General features: G+C 35.4%; 1 protein-coding gene across 1 annotated transcript in view; it reads right to left on the bottom strand.

Moving 5' to 3' along the window:
- FBXO8 (F-box protein 8) overlaps nt 1-17008 on the bottom strand; it is a 44688-nt gene extending 27680 nt beyond the window's left edge. Inside the window, exon 1 of the mRNA XM_003984855.5 lies at nt 16755-17008. The gene's annotated coding sequence lies outside the window, so the exon portion shown is untranslated. The remainder of the gene's footprint in view (nt 1-16754) is intronic.
- Nucleotides 17009-17242: the final 234 nt, after the last annotated feature.

The following is a 17242-nucleotide window of genomic DNA, read 5'->3' as shown; positions in this document are numbered from 1 at the left end:
TCCATACACTGAAATGTTTAGGACTAAAAGAAATGAACTACGAAGCCATAAAAAGACAGGGAGGAAACTTAAATGCATATCACTAAGTGGAAGAAAATGATCTGAAAAGGCTACATAATGTACGATTCCAATAATTTGACATTCTGGAAAAGGCAAACTACAGAGAATAAATATGATTAACACAGAAAAATAAAGAATATCAACAAAATTTGTAAGGAATTTTAATTTTGGTTAATGTTTAAGTACGCCATGCCATACAACAACGTAAGCATAACTTAATTTTGACAACCATAACATTTCAAAATGTTCAAATGTTTCAAAATGATTCAAAATCATAAAGAAAGGTATTTTATTTCCATCACGGCTATTTCTGTTTATCTTAGCAAGAAAATATCTAAAATCATGTTGCCTGCCAAAGTCATTTAGCATATCTTATCCTTTCTGATGATTACTTATATTTATTTTTCTCTTTTGCTTTTGTACCACTAAACAAATAATACAACATGGTAACTACAATGTTTGAAATCTCAAGATTTAAGGCATTTAATACCAATTTCTGTGTATTTTCCCTACAGCATCTTTCTGGTTAAGCAGCTGTTAAGCAGCTGTTGTTAGTCTCAGGGATGTTGCTAGGGAACACAGAATCAGGGTGATTTCCCTAGGCTCTGGACTTTAATGGGGATCGCTTAAATTGAGCACTGGATAATGTGATTCAGAAAGCATCCGGCAGGTAGAAAGAGGTAAAGCTAGCAGCTGGCTCTTGGGTTGGGGGTGGAAATTTGAGGCTCATATAAACATAATTCAGACAAAGGAAACTGCAGTTTCTATTCTCCTACTGAATAATGCCACAAATTGCCCTCTTGGAATGTCCCTTTCTTTTAGGGGCAGTTCTTGATACTGGGAAAGAACATAAAATGATAAATCACTTGGGGAAGATTCATATCATAAATTTATGCTTTGGAGAAAGGAAAGGGTGAGTTCCATCCCCATTCCCCATCTTCCTTAGGATAACAGAGATGTGGAATGTGGGTGGACTGTCAGAAAAGTGCTAAAACTCTCAAAACAACACCATATCCATTGCAGAAGCTGTGAACTGAGTCATGGAGGGAACACAATGTTGTGGACTCTGAAACTGAACAGACCTGAGTTTAAAATCTGGACTCCACTAGTTATTACTTACAGAGGACCTTGGGGGAATATACTTGACTATTCTAAGCTTTAGCTTCTTTATATGTATGTGATCATTTGCATATTACATAATAGTAATATCTATAGTTCAAAAGATCATTGTATTGAATGAGATAATGCTTATAAAGTTCATTCCACACCTAATCAAGAAAATATCAGCTATCAGTTTGTTGTGAAAAGATTTTCATAAAGTGAAATTGATGAGCACTTTGGCAAAACTTATTTAATGGCACTTCAGTTGTCCAGATGTTATGCCTGCTTAATAAACTCATTTGTTCATGCTGATGCACACTATTCTTCATCTCTTTTAGTTACTTCATATTTCGGCCATGGTTATTCTTTCCCTCATAAATGCAGTTGTTTATATTGATGACCAAACCAACCAACCAACCAACCAACCAAGTAAACCCAAACCTGAAAAACAAAGAAGACTGTGTTGTGTCCACTAAACAATTTCAAACCTCGGCATGCCTTATGACAGTGCCACTAACAAGGCCTGAAACAGGTCCTTGTGTTATTACTAGTAATCTGTCAACATTTGGTGCTAAAAGAGATATAAAATATGACAGTTTCATGCTGGGGTCTTGCATGATGTCAAATTCCTGAAAATAGTTATCTGGACTGACTTCAAAGTACAAAATATTCAGATTTGTCTTAAAGTTTTCATAAATGTTAGTATAAAGATTTTCACAATTTAAAAACAGCATCATAAGAGATAGAATACTCTGTCATTTGTGCCAATTCAGTCTAAAAAATATCAAGCTGCACAGTGTAATCACTGAATATACAAAGAGTTTAAAATTGAAAAAAAATAACCACCAAAGAAGTCTGTGTATTTGAAATAAATAGTTTGGGTATAAATATAGATTTTGTGATGAAATCACTGTTGATAATTTTATTCTCTCAAAACAGGTTGAGAAATATAGATACTTACTCCTAGGAAACAGTACTCTTAAGAGCATAGTTAGTCTATTCTATGTACAAATAAAATAAATATGGTCAATTCTTGTAATTTGTGGTAGTTTGGTGGGATAAAGTCACTGCATACAGTGAATTAGCAAATACTAAACCATTGTTCCTAGCAGATATATGCCGTTAGATTACTACAGCCTCTGGCTGCATTTTTGCCAACTGATGAATACATAATCTTGCTTTATTCATGTTTGTGTTTAAAGACATCTTGTTTAATATACATTGTTGATTCACTAAGATTGAACTCACCAAACCTGATCAGAGCTCATCTAACACAGGCATTTTCTCTATAAAGCACCATCACAGCCTTTTTACAGTTAGGAACACTACCCAGCACGTGAGTAGCAATTATGGGGGGCATTTTCAACAGTGAAATCATCAACACACAAAAGGACAAAAATGTACAAATGTGCCACTATACAGATCACAAAAAGGACACTTGTTCATAATATCAGAGCTACAACAAGAAAGCAGAGCATTGCCTTAATTTAACCTTAGCTGGGAACAGCACTTCACAGATGCAAATTTTCTACAGGTCTGTACCTGTCTGAGAATGACTGTGACAGTGCCAGAAGTCCTGATTTGGGGGATCAAAAAATAAATTTTAGCGAGTAGGAGAAATCACAAATACAAAATCTGCAAGTTAGGAAATTGACTGTAATACTGTTGAAGAGGTCCCATGCCTTTTCCTCCAGATTTGAATTTATTTTCTTTAAAGTTTATCATGTTCAGGAGACTTAGAAGATTTTTTCTAAGGACCTTCAAAATGAAACCAAAGATATTTTCTCTTGGTCTCCAAAGGTAGAAAGAGTGCTTCATTATTTACCATCTAATGGAAATAAAAATGCCATAATTATATAGGTTACAGGAGAAATTATACTGATAAAAATTCCATACAAGATTTCAAAATTGAAGTTCTTCCTTTTAGAAAAGAGAAAAAATTATAGAAAAAAAAATCAAGGTAAATCAGATGCTATAGTGTCTTAATTTTCAGAATGATAATAAAATTGACACTTCAAAGCAGAGATTTAGATACTATTTAGTAAGTGTGAATTTACATTTTACAGAAAATGGTCAAGGCAAAATAAAATAAATCCCAGAACTCCTTTTTAAATTGGATGAAGACTCTCAAATGAAGCAATGGCCAAACATGCAAATGGATATTATTCAAGAATCTCATTTTTCCTGAAATTATGCAAACATTGCTATCAATTTAATCTTGATTATTTTAATACAGTGGTCAAGTAATGCTCCTTACATCTCAGAGCTATTACATACAGTTTTCATGTAAGGGCCAAGGATTTATGTTCAATTCTCCACTATTTCCAGATGTACTCATGTACATGAGTTCATGTACATGCAAATGTCTCAGGTGGACAGAAAACTCAGAAGCCTGGCACTACTGGTTATGGGATGGGTAACCAACCTGAGCCGCTTTGAACACTCAGTGGTACTGTGGATAAATATGTCACATTAGCTGAAAGAGTCAACCATTTTATTAATTTAATTGCATGCATAAGAATTTCCTATTTTTGTTTATTATCTTACACTTCAAATTTAACTTTGTGTTCCTAAAGTCCTATGCTACCGTGGCACAGTAGTTGGAATAAAATAAATGGAAATTAACATTACTTTAGGAAGATTCCGGCATTTTTCAAAAATAGTCTTTGATAAATATTGAGCAATAAGCATGAATAAAACTTCTTGCTTAGCCAAAGGTCCATTTATAGAGAAAATAGCCACTATCACCTCTAAATCATCTGTTGCACCTCTACCTGACAACATTTTAGGCATGTTACATCCAGGGTTATTATGTATATATGTTGCTTTTCCTTCCCCCAAAAAAAGCTTTTTTGGTATTACATTGCTTGATTTTAGTATTCTCAACTCTAACACTATTTTGATGCATGCTAATATGGTTTCAGAAACAGGTCTTAATCCAGGAGCAGGATAAATATATATGGTAGGGTGTCATCTCATTAACATGGTTTGTGAGATATCAATTGGATAGTAGATAAAAGAAAGAATGTTCTAACTCATTTTTGGAAAAATTTTTTACGGTCAATTCCTAGCATCTCGTTAAAAGTTTAAGCATGAATACATATATTTATCACTTTTCCTTCCTATTAAAATGAGAGGAAATAAAAAAGAGAAACTTAAAAACCTGAAAGAGAAGGAAAACAGGCTGTTGAGCGAACAAAACATTTGAACAGATTTCTGTAACATGACATTGGAAGGAGTAGTGGTTACTAGTGAAGCCATGAAGAGGAAGGAGAAAGATAGTATGGAATAGTGCATGGGGTTAAACAGAAGCTTATCTATCCTGCAGAATCTTCAAAAGGCTTTTGAGGGTCCAAAGCACAGCATAAGTAAGGAATTAATTCAGAGTAAAATGAGGAACAAAAATCAAGGGATCACTGGCTCACTGTTTCCTTCCTTACACAATATTGACAAAAATTAGCCACTTTACAATCTTATTAAGAAGTAAAATGGAACAACAGACAACTGAAGCTATCCTTCAACACACATGCAACAAGTGTCTTGAATGATTAGGCATCTACTCCAACCCCTTTCCCTTATCCGGGTTAAATGAAGAAGTGTTTCTTCTAAAGAAACTGAACCCTTGGGGCACCTGGGTGGCGCAGTCAGTTAAGCGTCGGACTTCAGCCAGGTTACGATCTCGCGGTCCGTGAGTTCGAGCCCCGCATCGGGCTCTGGGCTGATGGCTCAGGGCCTGGAGCCTGTTTCAGATTCTGTGTCTCCCTCTCTCTCTGCCCCTCCCCCGTTCATGCTCTGTCTCTCTCTGTCCCAAAAATAAATAAACGTTGAAAAAAAAAATTAAAGAAACTGAACCCTAGAGAAAAGATTCCCCTTGTAACATTTAGAAGCAGCCCAACATAATGGCTATCAAACCAATCATCCCAAAGCAAGGGCCACCAACTTTATATAGGTGCATACATCTACAAATCAACTTTTTATTGTCTCAAAGATCTAACATTCAATCATTAATCATTGAATCATATTCAAATGCTGAAGCATTTGCACAATGATCACTTGGCTTATTTTCCTTATTTTACCCAGTGACTCTTCAACAAGAGTTAAAAGTTAATTTTAATCTTGATCTAATAAATAAAATCATAAACTCTACATATTACATATTTGAGAGTTGGCTTACAGAAGGAACCCACTGAAGTTCTGCATTGTATAAATATGGCAGAAGGGTACATCTTTCTCCCAACTTTAACCTTTCCAGTCCACTTGGGACATCCTCAAGGGCTACCCAGAAAATCCTAAAGCAATGTTTCTTAAATGCAGATTATGAATGTCCAGTGAGCTAGAAGATAATCAACACAAAACAAATGCAATGGAATAATATCAAAAGAAATATCAGGAGCGGATGTGAAAAAGCTCCTATTGGCCAACCCATACGAAAATTTGAGCATCCAAATAAAAATAAGCACACTAATGGATTATAATCCATCACATAACAAAAAGAATCCATGTGTTTACATTGATAATAAATAAACATATAAATAAAGGAGATAAAAAGCTCTTCTTTACAGAAAAATGTTATAAAGATAAAATACAGGGGTATTAGAAGAATCATCTCACAAGCATCATAGGAAAAATAATTCTGCAAAGATTATGAGTGGATGCTATATCTGGAATTTGATAAAGAATGGAATATTTATAGTGTTTCCCAGGATTCCTCACATATGACTCCTAAATTACAAAAAAAATTATGAAGACAGTATATAACCAAATGACCAAAATTAACATTTATCAATAGGAGACAAATTATATCATGTGCCTATGGCCCCAATACTCTGAGAAGGACACAGAATCAATTGTGCAGTATTCCTGACAAAAATGTATGTATAAACTGCAGCTAACCATGAAGACTATCAGAGGAAACCAAATGGAATCTCTAAAATGATAGGACTTTTCCCTTCAAAAATGCTATGAAGTCAAAGAAAGGCTGAGGAACAGTTCAGGAACATTATTTGGATACCTGAAAGACTAAACACATGGACTAAAGATTGGATCAAATATCATATCACTGTTAAAGTTCCTGAATTCGATAACTGTGCAGTGGCTTTGTCATAGTATATTATTGTTCTTTGGAAACACACTTCAGGCATCCCATACGTAACCTAGTCTCAGATGGTTCAGAAAAATAGTAACGTCTATCTCCGTAAATAGAAATTTGGTGTGGAATCCAGGCATGTGAATTTGAAAAAAACTCTTGGTTTGATATGCACTCGGTTTAAAATTACTGCTCTAGAGTTTACTGTAATACAGACTGAAAACCATTAATCAGGAGATAAATGCCCAGCATTATGGATTAACAGTAGTAGGAGACTCCTGTCAAGGAAAACATCAAAACGGATGTGCCATTTTTGACAAAAAGTTTTATTTTAAAGGATGGAGAAAATGTTTGAAAGAAAGTAGAAAGAAACGCCCCTTTTAACTCTTTTTGTGTTCATCTTTAAGACTTGGCATTCATGGCTGTGTTCTCTCCTTCTGTACATAACATTATGTGGATAATATTCAATAATATAAATATTAAACAGAATATTGTTTTTATACCATAAAACATTCATTTAGTACTTTCTCTATGCTAAATACTCTGTTAAAGCTTTTATGTTACCTCATTTTAATCCTCACAACAACCACAACAGGTAGAGATTATTATTCTAATTTTGTAGCTGAGGAACTATGACCCAGAGAGGTTAAACATCTTTGCCCAAGATCTCATAGCTGGCAAATGTAAAATTTAGGATTCAAGCTTAGGTCTATGTGAGTCCAAAGCTTTTATTCTCAACCACCAAACCTTATGCCCAGAACCGTTAGAGGCCACAGATGGCAAAGGCAATCTACCATCTGTTTCTTCGGTGCTGGCTCTCATCTCTTTTTCCTGTTACTGCTTATTACCTCCATTGTTGTTTCCGGCTGCGGCTTTTCTCATAGGCTTTGATGAGAAAACAGATCTGGTTAAAACTCCAACACAGAATCTGATTCACCTATAGACTGCGGTCCTCATTTTCCTCATCAGTAAGATAATGGATAATTCTTATCCCATGGGACTTACAGGGGATAACATTTAAAGAACCTAATTCAGAGTAACAGGTAGTTTCGTGGCCATCTTTCAAACTTCTTTAAATGATAATCATACGTTGCTTTTTCCATTTCAAATTAACCTGATTATTTTGGATTTAATTAGTGAGTAGTTATAGTCCTGCTTCTGAATTTCATTAATTTAGGATCTGAGAAATTGGGAGAGATGCCATTTACCTTTGCTAGGTGAATGTATAAAGTAAGAAAAAGATTCTAACTTTGCTTAGATTGAAACACTATATATAAAAACAAAGTTTGACAATTAAGGCCAAGTACTTAGTCATCAGTCAGTGATAACAGAGATACTTTTTGGCAGTTAAGCACTACCATCATCTTTAATCATCATCAATGTTTCTAGAAATGAAAACTTTAAGACTCCATAGGAAGATTCAACATGTCAAGGTCACTTCTGGTAGCATGACAAAATAAATCTGTCAATTAATAAGAGGAAATTTCTACTAGAGATCTCTAGAATATCAGCAATCACCAGTAATTTAAATTTTAAAGTACTTTGTGAATAGCATGGTAATTCATTAGATCTTTAAAATTAATGTTACAATTGTTGAGGTTCATATTTTTAAGCATATTTCTTAATTACGGAATACTAATATTTATTCAAACATGTTCGTTAAGACAATACCTTTGGAACAACCTATTACACTGTGCTTTTTTCACATTTATCATATTATATATAGTAAAAGAAATAAATATTTAAAAATGTATACATACCTTGTTTTATCATGCTCTGTTTCACTGCACTTGGCAGATACTTAGTTTTCTACAGATTGAAGGACTGATGCAAACCTGCATCAAGCAAGTGCATCAATGCCATTTTCCCCGACAGCATTTGTGCACTTTGTGTCACATTTTAGCAATTCTTGCAACACTTCAAACTTTTTCATTATCGTATTTGTTGTGGTGATCTGTGATCAGTGAATATGAGTCACTGAGAGCTCACATGATGGTTAGCATCTTTTAGCAATAAAATATCTTGTAGCTAAGGTGTGCACATTTTTTAGACATAATACTATTTATTGCACACTGTAATAGACTACAGTACAGTATAAACATAACTTTTATATGCATTGAGAAACAAAAAAAATTCCTTTGATTTGCTTTATTGTGGTATTCAGTTTATTGTGGTCCAGAGCCAAACCCTCAATATCTCCGAGGTAGGCCTGTATATAGGCAGTCCTTGCTTTGTACAACATTGTGCTATTAACAGTGACCATGGGACTGTGAAAAGCTCTAATATGCACATTTCAGTTACAATGGTACCATGCAAAGTAAGAACTGAGTTTAAGTACTAAGACGAGAAATTGATTCCAATCAATAGGCTACATGGATAAATCCAGTACCAAATACAGTGCCTTATCCCTATAAAGTGCTCAGTAAATATTTTGAGTGAACAAATGGATGAGTGGCATGCAATGATAAAAAACTGAATTAGATGAACCTTGACTTAAACTTCACGTATCTTTTAAAAATTAACTCAAATTGGATCACAGACTGAAATGTAAAGTGTACAATTGTAAAACTTTTAGAAAAATTCATAGAAGGAAATCTTAAGGATCTAGGACTAGGCAGAGTTCTCATACTTGACAACAAAAGGATGATCCATAAGAGTAAAACTCCGTAAGAGTAAAAACTGATAAAGTATATCTCTATAATCAAGAACTCTTGCTCTGTGAAGCCCTATGTAAAGAAGATGAAAACATAAGCTGTGTAGAGACTGAGAGAAAATATTTGAAAACTACATTCTGACAAAGGACCACTATCTAGAATACATAAACAACTCCCAAAACAATAAAAAAAAATTCAATTTAAAAAGAAGCAACAGATATTTTGCCAAAGAGGATATAACAAATGGCACGTAAGCAGATGGTGACACATTCAATATATCATTACCCAGGAGGGAGTGGGTCTAACCATAAAAGGGCAGCATGAGGAATCCCTGTGGTGCTTGAACTGTTCAGTATCTTGGCTGTGGTGCTGGATAGTCGAACCAGTGAATAGTTTCATATACCTATTTACACATGGGAGTGAAAATAAAACTGGGGTTATATGAATAAGATTGACAGACTGTATTCATATCAATGTCTGGGTTGTGATAGTAGATTACAGTTTTGCAAAATGTCCCCATCCGTGGAAACCTGCCAAGGTGTACAAAAGATGTCTCTGTATACTTCCTGCAACTGCACGTGCATCCACAATCACCTCAGAAAAGGGGGAGGGTAAAATTGTACACTTACAATGGGTGAATTTTGATACGTGAATGATAAAGCAGTAAACTGGTTTAAAAAAAGAATCAGAGAGAAACTCTAATGCCTGCTCTAAAGAGAATGACAAAGGACACACACAGCAAGTGTAGCATCATTTGACAAATAGTAACTATGTTAAATTTCAGGAAATTCAATTAATCATTAAAAATCTATAACCTATGAATCATCTCTGACTTCATGGAACTTCCTATATGGGTCAAAAGAAGACATGATCAAGGAATACAAATCCTGAAAGAAATAAATCCTATGTTCTATTTACATAGGGTGCATCAATAATTGGATAGAACATAATTGAGAAGTGGAACCTGGGTGGCCCAGTCAGTTAAGCGTCCTGCTTCGGCTCAGGTCATGATCTTGCGGTTTGTGGGTTCGATCCCCGTGTTGCTCTCTCTGCTTCTGAGAGCTTGGCGCCTGGAGCCTGCTTTGGATTCTATATCTCCCTGTCTCTCTGCCCCTCCCCCTGCTCATGCTCTGTCTCTCTCAAAAGTAAATAAACATTAAAAAAAATTAAAAAAATAATTGGGCAAAGGTATAAATGCTAAAGAACTGGTATTTGTGTGTCTCCTCTTTGATCTAATAAATATGGAAATGCAAAATACATTAAAGAGAAAACTGGTATAATTACTTATTAAAAATCAAAGTACATAAACTTAATTCGGATTGCTTCAAATAAGCTTATTTCTAATATATAGAAATACTGATAATTTACTAAGAAGATTTTAATAAGTATCAAATACTATGATTTTAAAAGTCAGAGTAAGTTTTGTTTAAACCTCTTATATTCTTTTTTTAACATTTACAAAATTTTTAAAAATATTTTTATTTATTTTTGAGAGAGAGAGTGAGTGAGTGGGAGGGGGCAGAGAGAGAGAGAGGGAGACACAGAATCTGAAGCAGGCTCCAGGCTCCGAGTTGTCAGTACAGAGCCTGACATTGGGGCTCTAACTCATGAGCCATGAGATCATGACCTGAGCCGAAGTTGGACGCTCAACCGACTGAGCCACCCAGGTGTCCCTACATCTCTTATATTCTTAAAAATCCTTGTTTCTATTAAAATAATAATGGTGACATTAATAATAATACATACTTTTATTATGTATTGATGGGTTATTTGGAAAAGCTTATTTAAAAAAAATAAGTGTTTAGGCCTCTTTGGGTTTTAAACTTTATTTCTAGTTTTATTATGCTGAGATTGGAGAATGTAGGCTATATGATGTCTGCCTGAGAGAAATGTGTAAGTTTTCTTGACACTGTTACAATGGAAAGTGAATTTAAAGTTACAGCTCCAATTATGCCATTATGTCCTATGACCTTAGATATTTCAAACAAGGTTTGTGAGCTTCTGTTTCCTATAAAATACGGGAAATCACTCCTGTCTATTTTACAGGATTGCTTTAAGTCTTAATTGATGAGACAGATTATATATATATATATATATATATATATATATATATATATATATGACATAAAAGCATCTTTTAGTTGGTAAAGCAGTATGTAGATCCTGACCTTTTTCTAATGCAAAGATTGCAGAAACAGCAATACTTTTCTGACATGATTTTAGATGTAATTTTCTCATTTTTACCAAGTGAAATACAGTTTCAGTCAAAACAGAGCACAATGGCACTTCCACCAAGAAACCAGAATAAATTAATCATCAACTATATTAGTCACCAACTTATTAAAGGGTATGAGAACTGTAATACTTTTCTAGTCTAGTAGATGGCTACATTTCTAAAACAGACAGTATTCTTGACTGACTGTATTTGTAATGTCTTGTTCTCTTTTCAAAAGAGTATTTCCACAAAAAGTAAGATTAATTTATTTTAGTAATAGCTGTTGCTATATCTAATATACAGCTTATCTGTAAAATGTTAAGCAGCTTTAATCAAAACATCCCTATGTAACAAACATCAAATGAAATACTATTCTATAAGAAAAAGGTAAATGAATTAGTACGTTTAGTAATTCCATGGCAGTAAACATTCCACATGCTGTGAAGATAACTCCACGTGATAAAGAATGGCTTACATACCATTTAGGTAGAAAATACACGGTGGGAGATGGGAAAAACAGAAATGAGTCTGGAGGCATCAAAAAAGCCTACTTCTTTAAATACTTGGGTTTGAAGCAAACCAATTCCATAAATTTCTTCCTGAGAAAACACTGTGAATCACTGGTTTGTGATGATTGACAAATAAATAATCTCATTAAAATAACTCACTACAGAAAGTTAGTTTTCTTCAATAATTCCTAAACATCTGAATAGTGGAATTCAGAAATGAGAGATTTCCTAGCTCAGATAAAGATTTAAAATGTATACCAGAAAAGTTGGTCCGAAAATGTTAATCTTATTATGACTTAAAGATGAGGAAATTCACTTTTATCTTCTTAGAAATTTTCAGTATTCTTCAATTAGATAGTAACAACTAGAATTTGATTATTTTAGGTTTTCTGATTATGTTATCATTTATCCTTCAATGATATCGTGTGATACTACTCAATGGCATAAGAACATCAGAAATTCTGTGAGAAAATATTTTCTCTAAGACATTTACAATCAAGTGGCAGCCCAGCATTTATTTCTCCACTTCCAAAAGAATGGACCACCAAAGTAGTTCAGAACACACTGGGTGGAGAAACTTAAAAAAAGAAAAGAAAAAAAAGAGAAGAAAAAAAAAATGTGATAACCAAAATCACATCCCTAAAAGTGAATGGCAACGATTGAGGGAAAGTAGGGTAGGTCCACAAGGAGGTCTTTCTAAGAAAAGGGAAATAGCAAAGTATTAAGAGGTCACAAGGTACGTTAAACACATGAAAAAAAAAAAAAAAAAACCCACACTCATTAAATTTAAAGATCTGGTCTGCAAGAGCAGTTTTTGTTACTAAAAGGCATACCATTTGTAGTTGTTTTTTTTTAATTCAAAAAGATTTACAATATCACTTTGGTTTCTGAAGCTTTTTTCCAGTTCTTTAATTTGATTCTATAATGAGGGCCACCAAACGGCATCTAAACAAATCTAAAAATTAAAATGTGTCATTTAAATGTGACCAAAAAAAAGCTGAGAATTTTAGCTTTATTTAATTTCTTTGGCTTGTTTTGTAAGAAATGTTCCACTGTCTTATTTTAACCTTTAAATGAAATACATTTATCATACCTCACCTGTTTTAACTTTTAAACAAAAAGAATTATTACACTCCTCATCAGCATTATTGTTAATTACGCTGGTTCTTACTTAACCTCACTATTTACTCAAGCCCATTGAAAATCAGCAACTGCCATAGCAGCATATCTCAACCCACCTCCTTGGGGCACACCATGCTCTGTGCCCGCGGACCAAAATGTCCATTGCTATGACAGTTGAGGAATTAAAATAACAAAACAAAAACTAATTCTCACTGAATTGCCTTTAGACAAACAAAACAAGAAATTAAAATGTCGAGGGCAGCCAGAATACAAGGAAAGACAGAAATGAGGTGAGAAAATATCCAGTAATGAAAAGAGACAGACAGAAAATATAGATTTATTTGGGCTCCTTCTCTTTATTAGCTGTATTGGGAAAGTGACTTAAATTCGAGGTCTCAGTTTCCTCACCTGTAAAACAAGAGTTTTGAACCTGATGATCAATCCCTAAGGTCTCTTTTAGCTACAAAATTCTATGATTCTGAGACATAGAGATGAGAAAAAAAATTTTTTCTCTGACAATGAGAAAAAAATCCTAAAAAATAAAATAAAATGAAGAGGTGATAGAGAGTGTGTGTGCCTAAGCATCTGTTCTTTCCATTCTTTTCCCCTGTGTTCATGACTTCTACAAATCACTACTCAGTATGGGCAGATAGGGATTCTCCTAATACGGCACACTAACTAAAATCTTGTTTCTTCATTCAAAGAGCTTATGAAATCTCATGGAATCTATTCCTGACAAACACATGAACACAGAGCTAAACTCCCTAAACCTAATGCCTACACCTGAAACCACAAATCTTTTTTCATCTCTGTCACTAAAGTATGTGTCACAAGTACGATGTAAATTATTCAAGCCAAGATGTTTTAATTTTATTATAGAATCTATGTCGATAAATTTGTCAGAAAAACAAAGTGATGAGGAAAAAACAAATAAGGAATAGAAATTTCTAGAAGTAGCTATATTTCATTAAAGTTGTTTTAAAATTATTAAGTAATTCAATGAAAAAGCAATATGAGTTAGATGTATTTCAGACTTCAGTATTAATGATTTTGATGCATTATCACAGGCCAGCCAAGGGATTAGCCTCAGTTTCCAAATTTGAATCAAAATACAGAAAAAAGACAGTTGTACACAACTTGGTTAAGTACCGAACTATAAAACCAGACGTTTCAGTAATTTCAATGCACTGCGATCAAAGAAGATAATCTCTTGGTGACTCAATGGTTTTATTTTACACTGTGAAGTAAGGAAAATGACTATCTTTTAACCTATACAAAAGCACAGTAAACACATAAAAAAATCCCTATTAAATTGATCACATACAAGAAATTATAATGCCTGTTTCAGCTTATTTAGCAGTTATTACTATAGGGTATTTTGTGGGTGGAAGTGTTTCAACTGTATTATTTTCTCAAGCGTCTGTTTAAAATTTTGCATATTATCTAAGGGCCCAAAATCACATTAGTTAACTGGCTGTAACCTACTATAAATGAAATACTAGCCTGACAGAGAATCCCAATTTAAAAGCCAAACTTGTAATTTGAGAATTGACACATTCAGGCTACTGTGAAACACTTAAGGTATAGAAGATAAACCTGAATTACACTTTACGAGCGGGTAAGGATTTACAACATCTTTCAAACCTGGAAGGAGCACAGGCACTTTTACAGCAGATCACAGCCAACAGAGTGTCACAACAAACCCTGAAAGCCTGCACCTTTAATTCCTAATAAGCTTATGCGATTCATTGACAAAATCTGTGCTGGTGGTGCACAGCCAGGAAATGCTGATAGAAGGAGGTACCTGCCACCTAATAATGCTGAAAAACAGACCTGCAAAGTACACTTCTATCCTCAGATTCACCTCTCCCATCCTTACTTGATCTTCCACCATCATAAAGAGGGCCACTGACTTGCATTCTTTCTATACCAGAAAAGCACACCTCTAGCTTTTCCTAACTTCTTTCCTCCTTGAGAGCTATCTTTGCTCACATGTATTTTGATACGGTTTCAACTATATAAGATGGTAATTGGGTAAAGAGTACACAATCTCCAGCTGTGATATGCTCTGCTCATGTAGACCCTAAAAATACAAACATTCCTCTCACACACATTGTCCCTCAGGCAGAATTTCCCAAGAAAAATAGTAGGCCCCTCTTCAGATAATTAGAAGGACAAAAAGACAAAAAACAAACAAAAGCCCAACTTTTTTCAGAGAGGTAATGCTTGCCCAAATTTATTGCTTTACAAGTTGACATCTCTCCTTCTCTGACTGCATTTCACTTGGATGCATTTTTGCTCAGTTAGTTCCATCTATTAACGCTTACATTTGCAATGTTTATTTACTTTTGAGAGAGAGACAGACAGACAGAACACAAGCAGGAGAGGGGCAGAGAGGGTGAGAGACAGAATCTGAAGTAGGCTCCAGGCTCTGAGCCAGCCCGGAGCCGAACCTGGGGCTCCAACTCACAAACCGCGAGATCAGGACCTGAGCCAAAGTCAGAAGAAGCTTAACCGACTGACCCACCCAGGCACCCCACCCCCCGCCCATCCATTAACTCTTAAAAGTTATCAGCCAGGCTGTCTGTGTTAGGCAGTCTTGAGGATAGCCCCCAAAGACCCTTGCATCCTGGAACTGGTGCCCTTATATATTCCTCTCTCCATTGACTTTTGGTTGGATTTACTGAGTCACTTCTATTACAATGTGGCAACGGTGATGAAATACCACTTCAGAGATGAGGTTATAAAAGACTACTGACAGTCTTGGGTACTCTCTATTGTACTCTCTATGTGGTGGAGAACCTAGGTCTGTAAACAACCATGTGAGTGCAGGTGGAAGCGTGATCCTTCTACCCCTGAGAGAAGCTTTCAGATAAGACCAGTCCCCACCTATAGCCTGACTACAAACTCATGAAAGACCTTGAGTCAGAGGCTCTCCACCAAGCTGTAACCAAGTTTCTGACCCACAAAAACTGTGAGATAATCAATGTTGGTGGTTTTAAGCTGCTGAATTTGAGTAATTTGTCACTCAGCAATGGATAACTAATACAGTATCTCATCAGACAAAATATCAAGTTAAAGTGAATAAAAATGGCAAGTTTCTTACTCAACTTGAAAAACAGAAGAAATTTTTTTTCTTCATTCTCAGATCTGCTCACTTTTGTAAACCATTTTCTTGGGGGGTTTAAAAACCTCCTATCTCATAAATACGGTTGCCAAACTCCAAATATTAAAAGGAAAGCTCAAATGAAAAACATAAATTAGCTTCGCTTTGCAGTAATAAAGATCATGATATATTGTATTGGAGAGAAACATCTAGGATCCAAGAAAATAAAAATTCAATTTTTAAAAAATAAGTAGACTCAGTTATTAAATTACTAATACATACAGATCCTAAAAATAAGAACAAAAAACTTCATTGAGGATTGGAATTAATTTATGTATTTTCACCTAATAATATTTCATTGGAACGCTCACCGTAAGTGAGTAGACCCCAGTCACAAACAAGAGATAGATTAAAAATATGCCAGATTTATAATACAAGTTTGACTGCTGAAGCAACTGGCAAATCCATCATAACCTTAACTAAAAAGTGTTTGCATTCTTATTACTGAAAAGTAAGTAAAGAACCGAAAATGGTACCTATGCATCAAGAAACCACTGTTTGAAAAGCAACACTTGGGCTAGAAAAAGGATTCTTTGCCATTTCTTGCCTTTATTTCATAATGAGGCCGGTCATCACCTGGGGTCCCAAGTTCACCTACACTCCAGTGGCCTAGAAACACAAGGAACACACCTACTCCCGCCTCCTGATACAGATTCCACATTTTAATAAGCCATCACAGCTGTCACTCTAAATGCTCTGCACAGCTATTGGTCCCAAAGTCTCGCTGGTTGGCAAGTTTCTGCCAACTGGCAAGCACCCGTTGTCTATTTCCGAGAAGAAAAGTAAGGGTATGCAAAGAAGAGAGGCAAGAGCTCTGACATATCTAGGCTGATGCTTGTACCTGAACGACCTGCGATCCCCACCGCCGCCGCGACGAATCGGTCTCTGGGCGGGGGCTTTTTTTAGTCACAAAGAAAATGGCTCAGCCGGGAACCGGTGCCCGGGCCATGGAGAAGCCGGTTCAAACTTCACTTGTTCACGCCGATAGTGGTGACAGCAGTGAGGATATCGGAAGCAGCACAGGATTCCTCTGGACTCAGCTCGCCTCAAGCTGTAGCAACCAGAGCTGCGGACTGCCCGACTTTTGACGTTTCCTATTGTTGCCGGAAGTGACGTTCGGGTTCTGAGCCTTAAAGAAGAAGCATTTTTATCCCCGATGTTTATGATTCGCTATAGATTCCCTGTTTCTCGCTTAGCAGCCCGAGCCCCTCTGAGCTTGAACACTAGACAAACTTTTAATCCGTAACTTGGGATCAGACTGGTCGTTGAAAAGCCCCTCTGCAGAGTCAGTCACCTCAGGGGTCTGGACAAAAGTAGTGTGGAATCTGC

Source organism: Felis catus, chromosome B1 (genome assembly GCF_018350175.1).
Source record: "Felis catus isolate Fca126 chromosome B1, F.catus_Fca126_mat1.0, whole genome shotgun sequence".
In the NCBI taxonomy this organism is placed as follows: Eukaryota; Metazoa; Chordata; class Mammalia; order Carnivora; family Felidae; genus Felis; species Felis catus.
The sequence above is the reverse complement of the archived record's forward strand: the minus strand, read 5'-3'. Positions and strand labels throughout refer to the sequence as shown.